Genomic DNA, 17,494 nt, shown 5'->3' with positions numbered 1-17,494 from the left:
AAGTGTGAGGAGAGAGTAGTCTCCACAAAAGATGAGTGAACGGACTCATGACATCCCTCAACTGTAATTAAACCTATCTTGAGGTTCAAAAAATATTTTCCTTTTTCTTTGTATTCACTGCTTTCCTTCCTTCTTTCAGTCAGGACACAAATTAGAAGTTACAAAAGAAAAGCTGTTTTCTGAACTAAACAGAATCAAGGTTTTATACATCTCTCTCAAGAAACAGCACACATCTTTACTTCCTATGAGCCCCTCAAAATCTTTAATGTAGTTATTCTCACAACAACTCTGTGAGGCAAGGCAGTACTATTATCCCCATATATCTGTATATATTACAGATGGGGGAGCTGAGGCACTGAGAGAGAAAGTGACTTGACCAAGGTCATACAGCAAGCCTGTGGCAAAGAAGGCGATTGAACTCAAGTGTCCTGCATACCGTGTTAGTGCCCTGACCACTGGACTATCTTTCCAAGGACAACAGCTCTCATGAGATTTCTAGCCTGAATTTTCAAATAGTTATTTGGACTTTAGATTCTTTAAATGAAACTTTAAACCATTTGAACTTTGCCTGGCAATTTCAGTAAATGATCAAAATAGACTTACTGGGTGTGGTTTTCTGTTTCTTCCAGTCAACAATAAGTTAAAGGAAGCATCTAGTGAAAATTAAGGGCCATATTTTTAGAAGTGGCCTTATTTTCTACCAAAGTTGTGCATACAAATAGAGTAATTGCTTGTTTTTCAGCTGCAAATTAGGGATGAGCCATCTCCATGGAGTTTGGGGTTTCACAAGCCTCCCAAATAATATTTCGCATCTGTTTGGGCTTCATATAACAAGTTTGGGATTAGTAATGAAATTTGTTTGAAAAATAAAAAGCACCATTCCCATGGCAGTATGCACAGGGGTGTGTGAAGATCCCTGCTCAGCCTCTTCTCAGTGGCCAATGGAGGGGAACAGGCCAGGGGAAAGTATCCCTATGAATAAAGAATGAGGTGAGATTCCTGCCCAGGAAGCCAAAATCATGAGCAGTGGAAAAGAAGAAACCCTTCATACGTGCAAAGTGGACACTCCCAACATGAAAAGGTGCAGACTTCCTCACCTCCGGAATGTATCATGTGAATAGAAACACACCAGACTCCAGATGCTTAAGCAGAAAACCAGAGAATGACCTCTTCCCTGGAACCTACAACATATGTTGCAATTCCTTGGTAACTGGAGGGCCAAGAACTGAGTTCAACTCATTTCGACAGAATCCAAAACTCAGATAGGGCGACTAAAGGAAGACAGACATCCCTGGTGTCCAACACTGAATGGAGAGGAAAAGAGGAGACCCACTTCTTCCTCACCCAGAGCAACTGAGCCCTGGGTGTAGGATTGGAAGAGGAAGTTCCGCTCCCAGGAAGTAAAACAATCAGGTAGGAAGAAGAGGAGACAACCCTCCTCCCCTTCCTCAGAAGCCCAAATCCTCATCTTGTAGTGACCTCAAGAGTTTTGCGCATCTTTGATAACATTCAGATAAGCAATTAAAGATGAAGGGTGCCTGCTAAACTGAACCCAAATTGCAAACATATGAAGGTTTATCCGTCATTTAGTAATTCAGAGGCCCTGAAATGTCAGATACCTTCAGATGATTTGGGGAAATTATCAACAGCCAATTCATTACTAGTCACTTTTCTCTGCATGAATAATACATTAATTCAGAGAAAAAGCTAATGGGGCTAACAGATTTTTTTTGGTCAGCTATAAAGAACATGAACAAATTACATTTTTAATGGTGTTTTTTTTCTTCTCCTGCTATACATATGCAGAGAAAAGATCATGGATCTGGATGTTTTCCTTTGGCTTATGAGTAAAAATACTTAATCTGAGTGAAACTTGTGAATAAGCACGTTTTCTCCTAATATAGGAACACCCAAAAAATGTAGGTTCAGCTCTTCAACTGGTATAAATCAGGGCAGCTCCCTTGACTTCAGCTCACCTCTGGACTTTGCAATACTGTTTCTGAAAGCACAACGTTGCCCTTCTTCTCTACTAAGTATCCTCATCTGCACTTTTCTCTCTGTGCTTTAGCAATACCTCCCCAGACACTTCAGGAACTGCACTTCTTTGTGAGCCTGTGTGAAGTGTTAGGTTGAGTTCATTTTCATATATGTTTTATGACTACAGGAATCCATGTTGGTTTCAAAATGGAATTTTATGCACACGTGAGCTATAGGTCCATTTTCCTGTTCTTTAATCTCTCCTGGAGTTGTAAACAACTTCCAGTCAGAACTGGTTTTCCTAAGGGGTTTCCCAGAAGGGGCTTCCTGCCTTTTCTAAGGGGTTACCTGGGCAAGTATATAAAAGGCTGCCCTGAACACGACCTCAGTGCTGTCCATCTGAGTGGAAGCCAGGGACAGTCACGGGTCTTACCTGCAGACATCTATCCATCCTAGTGATAGAAAGGCTAGGGATTTTCCTCCAACAGCTTTCTCACCTGTAAAGAGAAGAGAGAAGGAGAAGAAACAACATTTACCTTTGTCATCATCCGTCGCTGTTCTCCTGAGCGTACCATCTGTTCTGCTTCCCGTGGTCCCGAAGGAACATCAAGGGACTCCTTGGAGCTCCTCTCCAAAGGCTTGCTGTAGCCAGAGGATTGAGATCCTAAGCACCTGCCATCATTTTGATCTGTGAAGAAGGTTTTTATCTGTTTTGTAGGGTTAGTTTGGGGGTAATCACTGTACTGTGCTATATTGCTGTTTATTCCCTTTCTTATTTGTCCTACTCTTTGTTATAAACCCTTCAATACACTTTATTTGATTTTACCTTTACTGATTGACTCCTCGTTATTTAGGGTGGGACGGGACCTCTTTGCAGGAGAAGGGATCCTATCAGATGCTGGACAGGGAGGCTGAACCTAGGGAGACAGAAAGCATAAGGGTCTCTTGTCTTATCACACACACACTCCTTTATCTTTCAGTTCTTTCCCCCTTTAACAGAAGGCAATAGGACTTACATGTATCCTATGGTGAGGAAAATAGGTGTTCTACTGTGTAGAGGGAGAGGGATATAGTAACTTAAGCACTCTGGGAGTACACATCTTTCTACCCTCAATAAGATGGGAATCAAAGAATATCATTACTTTGTACACATCTCTTAAGGACATTGCCTTAAACATTACAGCACTTAAACCATATTTTCTCATGCCATTTTTTTTTAATGTGAGACAGCCCACAAGTCTTTTTTATGGCCAATTTTTTTTTTAAAAGAATGAGATAACAAAGTGTATCGCCAGCAATTGCCTAGGAAGAAGTGCACTTTCATAGCATGCGTAGTAACATTGATGGTAGGAGAATTTTTGGAGGTGAAGAGAATTCCCTGTGACACCTGTAAAAGAGATTTCCTTTCAGTTGTGAGCATTTTAAATCAGAGTAAAATGAATACAGCCAGGGCCAAGCTTTTTAAGCTGTGATGCTAGGAACAGCTTGAAAGAAATGCAAAGCACCTCAGAGGTCATTTAAGGTACCCAGATATCCAAAGTGTACAGCCACATAAGGCAGTGCAAAATGTACAGCCCATCAGTAGGACTGTGATTTAATCAGCTTACTGGAATCATTTCCTATAAATGAGCCATTAATTTCTAATGCATGCTTATCATCATCATAGCTGCATCAGCCACCTTTATAATATTTTGTCAGAATTGCCGGTTGGAAGATGGTCCTTATGGGATATGAATACAGAGTAGGCAGACGGGTTTTCTCCCTGTTTCCAATGATCATATTGACACAAAACATAATACAGGATAATTAGCTGTGCGGACAATTTTTGGTACTGTAGGCTATAATTTTAGTATGCTTTTCGATTTAACATATTGTGTGTGCATATTTATATATTAAGCCATATCATATATATATGGCACCATTCGTTATATCTTTTAAATGCCCTATCTTGTTATAACACTAACCTGAAACTCGACCCAGCTCCTAATGAAGTCAACAGATAGATGGTCATTGACTTCCATGGGAGTTGTACAAGGCCCTTTGGGCTCAAACCTACTGGATACTCAGTTCCTCTTAGAGAATGAGATGAGGGTGCTGAATGAACATTTCCCAGAAGACAACTGGCAGAATGAGGCTCTTACCAAAATTAAGCAAAATGTTAGATTGGGAAAGGAAACTTCTTTGGCTGTCCCCCATTAAGACATTATGAGTCAAATTCTGCAGTCCTCACCCAGGCTAAACTGCTAATGACTCCAATGGCAGCTTCACCCATGTAAGAAGGACTTATGGTCAGAAGTAGCAAGCTTTAGATACATAATCCTCATTTAAACCCATAGCTCTGTGGAAGTCAATGGGACTACAGACACTGAGCACAGATTTTTCACATGCAAGTATAAGGTTTTGCAAGATTAAGTCCTGAATAGAGCCTGCAGGGATTGGTCCTAAGGCATCATTCTTAATCTTCTCATTTTGTACTTTGTCTAATGGGGAATATTAAGTGGTTGGATCCACCTCAGTAGTTACAGGGTGAAAAGGGAATATGGCACCTGAGGAACATGCAGCAGGGAAGAACTTTGTCTGGGGTTATTTTTCAAAAAAGACATTTAAATGGTTTTCTGAAGTATCAGAAGAGAGGGGAAAACATCACTTAAGGGACAATACTTGTCTCACCTCTTTATCCCTTGCCTTTGGCAGAAGTCATACTTGTTTCTGAACTGCAACTCTTGGAATCTGTGAAAGGTGGATCCTCCCGCCATAGGGCTTGATGCCGAAAACTGACTGTAAGTGAGGAAAGTGCCTGGGACTAGGATTGTAACCTGTTAAATTTTAGACACTAGAAAAAAGTGTTTTATTTTTGTTTTATTTGTAACCATTTTCTGTTCTATTATCCTTGCCCACGATCACTTAAATCTCTGGTCTTTAACAACAAAGTTAATTTTTGGTTTTACCATAAAAACATCTCAGTGCTGTGTATTAAAGTAGAGTGGGTCCTCAGCTAAACTAACAGGTTGGTGGATGCACTGTCTTTTGGAGGCAGTGAATGTAGTGACTTCTGGGAGTGTCCAGTGACAGGGGCTGGATACTGCAGAGGAATACTCCTCCAGGGGGTTGGGAACTGGGGTTCATTGAATGTTACCTGCAAGGCAAGGTGAAGACAGGCGAAGTCTCAGATTTTCCTGGCGAAGAGGACAGACTGGTGCAGCAGCTTAAACTCCAAACTCCAGCACAGCTCTCTCTTGCTGAGGCACAGGGATAACACAATGGCTTATTTCAGAGTAGCAGCCGTGTTAGTCTGTATCCGCAAAAAGAACAGGAGTACTTGTGGCACCTTAGAGACTAACAAATTTATTAGAGCATAAGCTTTCGTGGACTACAGCCCACTTCTTCGGATGCATATGGCTTATGGTTCTGTCACACACCCCACTTTCCCCAGAGCCAAATTCTCTTCTCCTCACCTGCTGAGGAGAAGTAATCAACACTTCCTCCCTGCTCCTTCTGAGATTCATTTACATTTCAGGTGACCAACCTGACCCTATAAACTGGTGGGAAGTTACCCTTACTCTCAGCATTTCCCCAAGCAGTGGCTGTACACTTATCTGGGACCTTTTCCATCCTCAGGCAAGTATCATATATTTGGCAATACTCTTTACCAACCTTAGTTTCTCTTCTCCCTATAGGGTTTTGACTCTCACTACTCTTCACCTTCAAACTAAGGTATGTTTGTAATTTCTAATATCATAAACTTCAGGGTTGTTTATACTATTTTTTTTTTTGGTAGAACAAGGCTTGAAAAATCTACTTCTGTCCTAACGGGATGGTCTGAGGTTCCACAGAAGATTTCAGAATATCTATAAAAATAAAAGTAAAACAAACCATGGATCCAATTTGTTTAATGGCCCTCACAGAGATTTTTATTATTTATTTTAATGATATATGCACCTAAAATCACTAGGTGCTAATGGAACGTTTCTTCAGTACTTGTTTCAACTCTTTATCCCTTTCTTTTGACAGAAATCATACTTGTTTCTGAACTGCAACCTAAAGCAACTTGTACAGTCCAAGAAAATGTTTTTAATCATACTTCATTAATGAGTCCCTTGAGAAGGGATGCCATAATGGGGTTTGATCCTACAGTCCTTACATGACAAATCACATTGAGTCATATTCATCTCTCCAGTTCATTGAAGTCAATGGGCTGGTTCCTCATTCGGGATAAATTAGCTATTGAAGCCAATTTAAACACTGCCGTGACTCCCCTCAGGAGTGTGCAATTCAGGATTTTAAAAAATGCCTCAGCATTTTTGCAGATTATATAATATTCTAAGTATGCAAAATACTAGATATACCAGGTCAATTTGTGACTCTTAGCCTGCATGTGAAATGGCTGCTTCTTCAAATTCCCTCCCATAGCCCCCCAGTGCATGGGGTGAGGGAGTGTATATACTACATCATTCCTTTGGATGGTGGTCCCCTAGCATACCCAACCAATCCAGCTTCCCTAGTGTACATAGCATACTCTGCTCTCCTTGCATACCCAACCAACTTCAAGGAGGAGGTGGTGCCACCTCCTACACCCAATCTGTCCCTTTTAGAGAATGATTTAAGCATCTGAGGGAGCAGGATCTAAGCTCCGCAAAGCCTAGGGACCATAACTGTACCTAGCCCATCTGCAGGGGTCAGAAGATTGGAGGAGAAGGCTCCTTGCAGCCTTATCATCCTAGATCATATATACAAAAGCAAAGGACAATGTTGCCAAGTGCTTCAATATTTAGAATCATTACCATACAAATCCAAGAAAAAAGCGCTCACTTTGAAGCTGCTTTAACTTTCACTGACTTGCAACAGCCTTGTTGGGAACATTGTCAGTGGACAGTGTCAAAGCAGCCACATTCCTTCCTACTTCTGGTATGCCCCTGACCTGCTGCCTATGCTCAGGGAGGAATGGCATGAAACCACTTATGCTGGTTCTATGCCAGGCCAGGTGTGGGGTTTAGATGCTGCATGTGATTATTAGAACTGGGAGCACTGGCTGTTGGGAGTCTGAAAGGACAGGAAACAGGAAGGAGGGGGGAGGAGTTGAGGAGGCTGAGTGAGAGTTACAGAGTGTGCAATTACAGCTTGGTAAAGAGATTTCCACTGTAAATAAAGTTCTGTTCAAGTTTGTTAATACCTTGCCTGGGTGATACAACATTTTGGCGACGAGTGTGGGATCTTCTGCCTCTGAACCCATCTGCACCCTTTCTGCAAAACCCAGGTGAGCTTCCAATTGCTTTCACTGTCTGGATCCATATGTTTGAGACTTTATCTGCTTGCAATCAGTGCTACAGAGATTTCTGAAGTAAGAAAGTGTGCTCTGCTAATCCACTGCCTTGGAGCAGAAGGGCAGTGTATATTTTACACTTTTCCCCTTGCAGATGATAAATATGAGACTGCACTCACTGCATTAAAGAACTTTTCTGTGCCAAAAGTGAATGTAGTAGCTAATCGCTACAGATTTCGCCAGCATGAGCAGAAACCAGGGGAGACTATAATGCAGTATATGGCTTCCCTGAGGAGTCTGATTGTAACTTGTGACTTTGGGAATATGGCAGATGAGATGATTAGAGACCAGCTCATTGAGAAAACAACCATGCTTCGCGTAAGAGAACGCTTACTTCTGGAACCACAACTTACACTAGAAAAAGCAATAACCATTGCTACTCAGATTGAGTCAGCTACAGCTGAAGCCAAAATAATGAGCAAGGGTACAGGAGGCCCAGTCCAGGCTGTGACTCCTTTGCAGAAAAGTTCACTATCACTGCAGACAAAGAATTGCAAAAGGAAAACTAATGAAAAGCCACTGAATCAGCAAATGCAAAATACAGTAAAAGCATGCTTTCGCTGTGGATACCCACAACATCTTGCAAGCTACACAGGATGTCCAACAAAAGTAGCTCAGTGCAATCATTGCAAAAAGATTGGGCATTTTGCTAAAGTATGTTGCAGTAGCCAGTTCAATCAACAGGTGCATGCAGTTACAATACCAGATGTTACTTTGCTGAATGTGGACAAAATCACTACTGCACATATTCCAGAACAGATAAAGTGCACTTTAAATGTTTCTGCCATACCCTTAGGCAAATCGCACTCTATTCAGCTAATGTTGGACACTGGCTCAGCAGTATCTATACTACCTGATTCCATCTATTTGCGTTACTTTAAAGATGTGCCTCTTACTGAACCCAAACTTCACTTGGTGCGCTATTTGAAAAACCATATTCCAGTACATGGCTGCCTGCCAGCAATAGTTACTTTTGGTGACTGCTGTGTAACTGCGGAGTTCTACATTGTCCACAAAGGCACTGCTATCCTTGGCAGAGATTTATTAGCTGCTTTAAATCTCAAGGTAGTTAATGGACAAATTGATCTTCCCCAGCAAAGCACTCTTGTGGTACACACACCAGTTTCAGCTGGGACCCAACTCCAGGTTGAGGAGAAACTAGGCTGTGCTTATGGGTTTCTGCATAAAGTTAAAATGCGGGATAATGTGATGCCTGTACGACAGAAATTACGGCGCTTACCATTTTCAGTCAGGGAAGCTGTTTCAGAGGAACTTAGAAAACTTGTTCAAAAGGACATTATTGAAGAGATTAACTCCTCGGAATGGGTTTCACCTATAGTAGTGACGCAGAAGAAGGGTGGAGATATTCGCCTTTGTGTGGACTTAAGGGAGCCAAATAAAGCTATTGTGATTGACAGCCATCCTCTTTTTCACATAGAAGTATTTGCAGAACTCGTGGAGCAAAGATGTTTTCTACTCTTGATTTGCAGAGCGCATACCACCAGGTTATGCTGCATGAAGATAGCAGAGACCTCACAGCATTTATTACACGAAGGACTATTTCGTTTTAAACGTGTTCCATATGGTCTCGCATCAGCCCCAAGTGTCTTCCAAAAAATGATGTCATTGATTCTGAAGAATCAACATGGAGTTCAGTGCTATTTGGATGATATTATTGTGTTTGGAAATACTACTGAGGATCATGACAATAACCTGTAGTCTGTACTAAACTGCATCAGCAAAGCAGGCCTCAAGCTAAATAGGTCTGAACTCTCCTTTCTGGGGCATACAATTTCACAGGCTGGACTAAAACCTGATCCAGATCATATCCTGGCAATTTCAAATGCCCCTCCTCCAACAGATTTGCAAACCTTACGTTCCTTCTTGGGTCTTACCTCCTGGTATGCAAAATTCATTCCCAATTATGCTTCTGTCATTGAACCGTTACGAGAATTACTACGGAGAAGTTCATCCTTACTGTGGACAATGGATGCACAAGCTAGTTTCGAAAGGGTAAAAGACTTGATTGTACATAGTCCAGTACTTGCACTATTCAGTCTCACATTGCCCACAATTGTAACTACTGATGCTTCTGATTATGGACTTGGGGCTCTCCTCACACAACTTCATGAGGACAACACAGAGAGGACTGTTGCATTTGCTTCAAGGACACTAAGTAGTGCTGAGAGAAAATATTCTACAGTTGAAAAAGAAGCACTTGCTTGTGTCTGGGCTACTGAAAAATGAAGAACTTACCTGTGGGGCCGCACGTTCAAGTTGCGCACAGACCACAGCCCTTTGATGACATTGCTCACCACGAAAGGACTGGGAAGAACAGGATATCATATTGCTAGATGGTCTGCAAGACTACTCTCTTTCAATTATGAACTGGAATATAAGCCTGGAAACGAAAATGTGGTAGCTGATTGCCTTTCTCGCCTGCCTTTGCCTTCACCAGATGGTCCACCAGAGGATGAGGATGTAGTAGTTGCGCTTATTACAAGCACTCTTACTGCAGTTACAAGAGAACAATTTCAAGCTGCTTGTTCAGCGTGTCCAATTCAACAAAAACTGTGGGAATTTCTGACAAAGAGATGGCCCAGTAACCCTAAAAACCTTGACTCAGTTTTGCTGCCTTATTTTAGAGTTCGGGATGAACTTTCTTTGCTCGATGGCTGGGTGCTATGAGGTACACACCAGCTACTTGTGCCAGAAGAATTATAGTCAAAACTCATACACCTGGCACATGATACTCATCAAGGAATTGTCAGAACCAAACAATGACTACGGGATCTGTATTGGTGGCCAGGGATGGACTCTCAAACTGAAGCACTCATAAAATCCTGTGTCACTTGCCAAATGCATGATAAGACAGCAGTGACATGTAACCCTCCATTACAGCCTGTTCCTCTTCCTGAATCTGCATGGGAAAAAGTGGCAATTGACATTGTAGGACCCTTTGATACTGCTCCAATTGACTGTCGTTATGCCATCACTTTAATAGACTATTTCAGCAAATGACCTGAGGTAGCCTTTACATCGCAAATTTCTTCTGCTAGAGTAATTAAGTTCCTCTCTTCAGTTTTTAGCTGGGAAGGTAACCCCAAAGAACTGGTTTCAGATAATGGTAGTCAATTTACTTCCCTGGAGTTTGAAACTTTTCTAGCAGAGAGGAACATTTTACACAGGAGGTCATCCCTATATTACCCTCAAGCCAATGGAGAAATCCAACGGTTTAACAGAAGTTTGAAAGAGAGTTTGCGAACAGCTAAACTGGAAGGGCAATTGTGGATACCCTTCACTACTGATTTCTTGCAAACATACTGGGCCATATGACATGCCACAACGCAAAGATCACCCGCAGACTTACTGCATGGGAAACAGCTGAATACTAAACTGAACATTGCTGGATTGTTAAAGGCACGACCTGATGCCCCAAACAAGGATGATATGAGAAAGACAGTTGAACAGAACCAAGCAAAGTCTAAGGCTTTCACAGACAAACGGCGGGGTGCTAAGGAACCAAAGCTTGAGTGTGGTTCCTTTGTTAGAATACGAAAACCTGGAATCTTACACAAAGGGGACCATAAATTCACAGCTCCTCTTAAAACCATAGAGAAAAAGGACCCTTACACCTATCGACTCTCTGATGGGCAGGTATGGAATGCTTCTTATCTTGCACCTGCCTATGCACCAAGAGGAGATTATGCCAACACCCAGTCTGCATTGGATGACTTTACAGTAGAACCACCACAACAAGACATTGCACTGGAACCAGGACTTGAGAGACGGCCTGTCAGACTCAGACGACCCCCTGCCTGGTCTAAAGACTATGTTATGTAGTATCTACAGTGGTTTCAGTGTAATATTCCTGCCAACAGTATAGTGTCTTGTTTCATATTTGTTCCTGGGGTTAGAACAACAATGTTTATTTTAATTTGGAAAGATTCTTAAGAGAGGCGGGAATGTGGTGTTTAGATGCTGCATGTGATTATTAGAACTGGAAGCACTGGCTGTTGGGAGTCTGAAAGGACAGGAAACAGGAAGGAGGGGGGAGGAGTTGAGGAGGCTGAGTGAGAGTTACAGAGTGTGCAGTTACAGCTTGGTAAAGAGATTTCCACTGTAAATAACATTCTGTTCAAGTTTGTTAATACCTTCCCTGGGTGACATAACACCAGGGTAAGCCACATTTGGGGTCCCATTTATGAGCACTTAGCAAGGTCATAGATCTAGCTTGTAACTTCATATTCATGGCATATGAAGTCAATGGAAGGACTTTTTCTTTTCTTTTTTTGGGGGGGAGGGGTGGGGGTGTTGGCCTCCAAAATGGCATCTGTGGGTTTTGCGTTTATGCACACTCAAATGTTTATTTCACATTTATGTGCACCAAGTTCTATGTCTGTCTTGCTACATAATTTGTATATGCAAATATTTATTTCTGAGACAACCAATTTGCACATTCAAAATATGGGCACAACTTTGGAGGCAGACTTGAAGCTAGCTGAAAACTTGGCTCTGTAAAAACACTTCTTGCCATGTATAAACTGACTTAATATTGCAGAGCATATGGTATGTAAGATCACACGCTGTTCTATGTCTCCTGCAGTGGCTAGGAACAGCAGGGTGAGTTAAAGAGCAAGAGAGAGCATTTATTCTAAATTTCCTGGCATCTTTAGTTGAAGTCAGCAGGGCCGGCTCTAACTTTTTTGCTGCCCCAAGCAGGAAAAAAAAGCGCTGCCCCCCCGCTGAGTGCCGTGCCGCGCCCCCCCCCGCGCCCCCCCCCCCCCCCCCCCCCCCCGCCGAGCACCGTGCCGCCGGAACCTGCCCACAACCCCCGCCGAGCGCTGCCGGAACCCCCCCCAGCGCTGTGCCCACGCCACCCCCCCGCCGAGCGCCGCGTCGCCGGAGCGCCCCCCACTCCCCGCGGAATGCCGCGCCGTGCTCCCCCCGCCGCCCCTTACCAGGTGCCGCCCCAAGCATGTGCTTGGTTGCCTGGTGCCTGGAGCCGGCCCTGGAAGTCAGACCTCCAGACTTCATTAAATTTTACATTTAGTATTGTTTTAACCCAAGCTGACAAATGCAAGGAAGTTGATAAATGCTGTTCTTACTACACCTGCACCAGTGTGGGCAGATACCAGGAACTCATGTCCTTGTTGTAGCTAAGAACTTGAAACTCTCTTAATACCCCTGTATGATAGTGTGGCTTAGGGACAGAGTTCCTTAGAGTTATCTTCTGCATTTATGTGTATATGGTGTGGAAAGTGAGAAATGAGAGAATCACAAAATGGAATTTTCTATCCAGTTCCAACTCTTAAATTATTTCTATCTGCCTAAATTAGTTGTATCCAAGTTAAAGCATATGTGACTTAAAAAAAAATCCTTTTCCACACTTTTTTCCCTGAAAGCCATTTTTATGTATAATACATATTTACAAATAGATTATCTACTATACCCTCCAAGTGAGCTCAAACTACAGAGGTTAAATCTGAGAAAGCAGTGGATTTAAGGAATCTACTTTTTAAGAACAAACAGATTTTAGAAATACAACACATTATTCCGTACAGAATTGTTCACACAAACGAACTCCCAAAATCTTTTTGCAGAGTTAAAATGAAAAATAATAGCAGAGGGAGTGAGAAATAAACAGACACGTTGGATACTGAGAAAATGTTTGATTTCTGATGAGATCCAGAAGGAAATGGAGGGCTAATCACACAGACATAGTGAAAACCTATCACAGACGTCAGGAATTCCAGAGTAGAAAGCTAGATAGGGGGCTGGTGTTAAATGATGAAGGAGCATATGCAGAAGTAAAGAGAGAGAAGGCCTAAGAGAATGTAAGCTTATAAAAACAAGGGTTGACAGGATTCTGAAATCAGTGGCCAGCCAACTGAGTTGTTTGAGGAGCTGGTTAATATGGTTGCTCTCCTTTGTACATGGTAGAAGTTGGACAGCAGCATTTTGTGCATGCTGCAGTAGGGGCACAGCTGCATCTTGGGAAGGCCAGTAGCAAACTACTAATGCTGAATGTTTAAGTCTCATTGACTTTGGACTGTCTCAAGCTGGACACCTACAGTCATTAGTCACTTTAGAAAATGTAGGCCTTGGTCTTTAAGACTGTAACAATAGTCTTTAAAATGTAAGATAATTTTATAATGATGCATCATGACCAAATAGCCCAATTTTGTGTTCTTCCCTTAGCATTATTTATTTTAAGTTGTTTTTTTTGTATTTAATTTCTTTGACTGGGAGTTGGACTAACGACCTCCTGAGGTCTCTTCCAACCCTAATCTTCTATGATTGTGCGGGCTGCCTTAGGAGAGGCGTCACAGGTTCATGGGTCTGGAGGGAGGAAAGGATTGAAACGTGGTGCTGTGGGGAAGGAGGAGGAGAGATGGGCCGTTGAATACACTGCAGAGTCACCTAAAAGGGTTGGTTCTATTAAATAAATAGTTGCAGCATAGCAGATTCCTTTGGTCCTTCCTGACAAATCATTTCAGTGTTGTCTTAGGAGCAGAGGGTTAAGAAGATGGATTGGCGAGGAGAGCACACATTTTTGGATCGCACTGGTTTGATCTAGACCTGAGGGAATAATCAGTTTTCACAATGTACTTTATAATTCAAGTCCCTTTTAACTCCTCTAATTCCCAGGATAAATAATAATTATAATAATAATTCATAATACTTTGCACTTATACAATGCCTTTAATCTAAGAGACTCTCTCTCTCTCTCTCTCTCTCTCTCCCCCAGTGTCCCTCCCTCTTCTGATCTCTCCACCTGCATAATCTATCACATTAACAAGGCACTATCAGTGCACCATAGCCACAGTTTAAAAGCAAACATTCACTTGAAAAGACTGCACTCTCCATTCCTCCGTTGAGACATTGCTATCCAATGGGGTTTCTCTTGTTTGCATGACTCCCCAAATCCCTCAGGATGTAGCATCGACCCTGCAAATAAACACGTGACTGGCTACATGTTCCGCTTTGCTTCCCCACAGCGGGAAACTGGAACTGCTTGCGGACGTGCTGCTGTGTATTGTGAGAAACCCTCAAATTTATTGTGACGCAATCGGATACTAATTTGGGATGGGAATGTCTTTCAAGAGAGGACCTTTTCCCTCTTTCATCTTATAAATGAATGTTTGTAAATTCATAGTAGAAAAGCTACAAATATGTAGCCTCACGCTATAGCTTTAAAGCTGTATATTAGTACTATAAGGCCAAATGCTGTCCTCTCCTACACCTGTGGAATGTCATGGAAGTGAATGGTTACTGAGAATGGAATTTGACCCATTACTTATAGACATCTTTTAGATGCCTCTCTTAGCTCTCCAGAGAAGTTACATGAAAATGTACATTAAAGAACGTGTCTTTATCTGACTGTTATATCTTCCCTGTCTCTTTTTCTTTTGCATACTGTGAGTGAATGAGACTATGGGCCAGACTCACTGGTATAGTCAAGCTGCTTTACAGCAAACCGACAGTGCAAAGTAGCCGTGAGCCAAGGCTAACCAGTCAGTTAAGTTGGGCTAATAGGCACTTTGATAGAATAGCTGTAACATATTGATGGATCTGATTCTCTATCACCTGCAGTTCGCATTCCTGGTTTGTAACAATCTGCACAGAACACGGAGGGGAAAACTCATGTTTTAGGAGGAAGTATTTATGAGCAACACAAGGAAGCAAAATGACCGCAGAGGGTACAGGAGAGAAACTCAGATATAAATAAATTATTAACCAAGTTAAGGGCCTGGCAGTCTAGCATAAGGCGCATGAAACAGGTCTCAGATATAGTCATAGGTACTTTTCTTTTTCAGTAAAGATCAACAAATTACATCCATCAGGAGCCATCTAGATTATCTAGCTGTTCTCATCTGCCACCAAGAAAACATGTTTTTCTTCATGCTTAGATCTTTCCTATAAGAGTAACTGCAATATCATTGTTATGAGAGTAACTGGAATACTGATCATCTTCCCCTGAAATTAAGATATGGCAACTGAATAGGGCAGAGGAGTTATTTGCTAGGCAGTATATTATACAGTCCTATGGTCTCGACTAGATATTATTCAAACTAGGCACCCAGAAGAACTGATCACATGATTGGCCTGATATCTATCTTGGTATTATTTATTGATTTACTTTGAAGTTGAGGACTTTGGGTGTTAGATGTATTATCCTTTTTGTTTGTTTGCTTTTCTTTTTCTTTTGAGAGCTGGTTTGGCTTCCTAGTTGAAGTCCTTCCTAGAAAATGATGATGATTCTTGAGTGCATCATGTATATCCACCAAGAGACACATCACTTCACACCACTGATGCACTTAGTATCAGCTGATCACTTGAGACATCAAAGCATTTGCTCCCTTTTTGTAAGTGAGAGACTACACCGTGTCATTTGTATTCACCTCGGGCAGACGCTGAGCCTCTGCTCATTTCATCAAAGAACTATTTATGAGGCTGTAAAAAAGATGAGTTTCTCCGAATAGTCTCCAAATTAAACTTTTTAAAGTTTAATGTTGGCACACAAGAATAATTACAGTTATAAACCATTAAACATTTAGAGGAAATTTATAGGATTGGAGGGAGAAAATTTACAGCTGTGGCCTAATACAATAAATTTCCTCTGTAAAAGCAGTTCCACAGAAACATTTCTATCAGGGATTTTTTTTAAAAAGTGCTTTATTAACATGACTAAAATGCACAGGTAATATCTTCAGACATGATTTATACAGAACGATGAATATCTTTGCAAGATACTGTTAATTAACCCTGCAAGAAAAAGTCAATATTTTTATTTTTTTTACCTCGGCAAATAGCGTTCTGAGTTCACTTGTATATACTGTGTAATCCTAGAAGGCCATCCTGTAGTCTATAATTTCCTTCTAAGACTTATGGTCTTGCAATTATCACATGCCCATGGGGCAGTGCACATCTGTGAACCTCAGTCAGGGCTTTATTTTTCTCCGCGTCTACGCCTGTGGTTTACTATCACCACGGTAGTCTCACTTAGAAACTCTAAAACTTCCTTTTATCTTTTGGCAGAATTTAAGGGATATATCTCGGTGCGGTCCTCATATTACATAGCAGACCTCCATTCACCCCAGATATCATCAATGATTTTAAAGGGTCTCCTCATTTACTGACCTGGGACCAGATCCAAAGCCTGTTGAAGTCCCTGTGAAGATGCCCATTGACTTCAGGGGGCTTTGAAATAAACTATTGTACTGCTTCTTTCATCTGTCACCTAGTGGTCTGGGAAATGAAATATTAATGAAATCAAATTTTAACAATATTTAAACCCAAATAAATAAATAGAACCCCTTAACATTTTTGAGAGATCCCTTGTTTTCATAGAGTCCTCACTTTTGGATATATAGGGCAAATTCATAGCCGTGTTCCTCATTAAAATACTTTAATGTGAAAAGGAAAATCAGAGAGGCAATAACTGTAAGTCATATCTTAAATGCAGAAGATGTGTACTGAATATAATAATTTTTTAGACTATGAGCTCTTTGGAACTATATGGACCAGGATCATATGTTTATATAGCACAGTAGGGCCAACGTAGCTTTGGCTTTTAGTCCCTACCACAATATAAATGTTAATAATATTAATAATAAATGTATTACCACAGAAACTCGTCTGATCACTGGATGGCTTGTGAATCCTAAAACCTGACTGCAATAATTTCAATGGGAATTGAGGTGACTTGGCACCTCACAGGATCAGTCTTAAATCTGTAATGCCAGCACAGAGCTATGTCTTTTATAGCCCCACCAGTGTCATTGGGGTTCTTGAAGAGTAACTGAGAATGGAATTTTGCACCAGACATTAGCAAGTCTGCGCTGCAAACACCGATGTGCTGAAACCAATAAAGGCTGCTTGTGTGCATAAGGTTTCTCATGAGTCTAAGTGTTTGCAGATTTAGGGCCATAGACACGGAATTTAATAGTCAGCCGTGTAAAGACGTTTAAACTGGAGCAGCTGGAACCGTGCTATTACTTACACGGCTGTTTGGTGACATAAAAAGGAAAATAGCTTGTTTTGGCAATACCAGGATTAAAAAGGAAGGTGATATGAACCTGTGGTCTGAAGGTCTGTCGACAGCAGCTGTTGGTATGAGTGTTGGTGGGGAATGCCTGAGATATGTGAATTAGAAATCAGGAAAGAATCATGAATACAGAGTAAAACCCTCCA

The sequence above is a fragment of the Trachemys scripta genome, chromosome 6, assembly GCF_013100865.1.
Source record: "Trachemys scripta elegans isolate TJP31775 chromosome 6, CAS_Tse_1.0, whole genome shotgun sequence".
In the NCBI taxonomy this organism is placed as follows: Eukaryota; Metazoa; Chordata; order Testudines; family Emydidae; genus Trachemys; species Trachemys scripta.
This window is presented reverse-complemented; position numbering follows the sequence as displayed.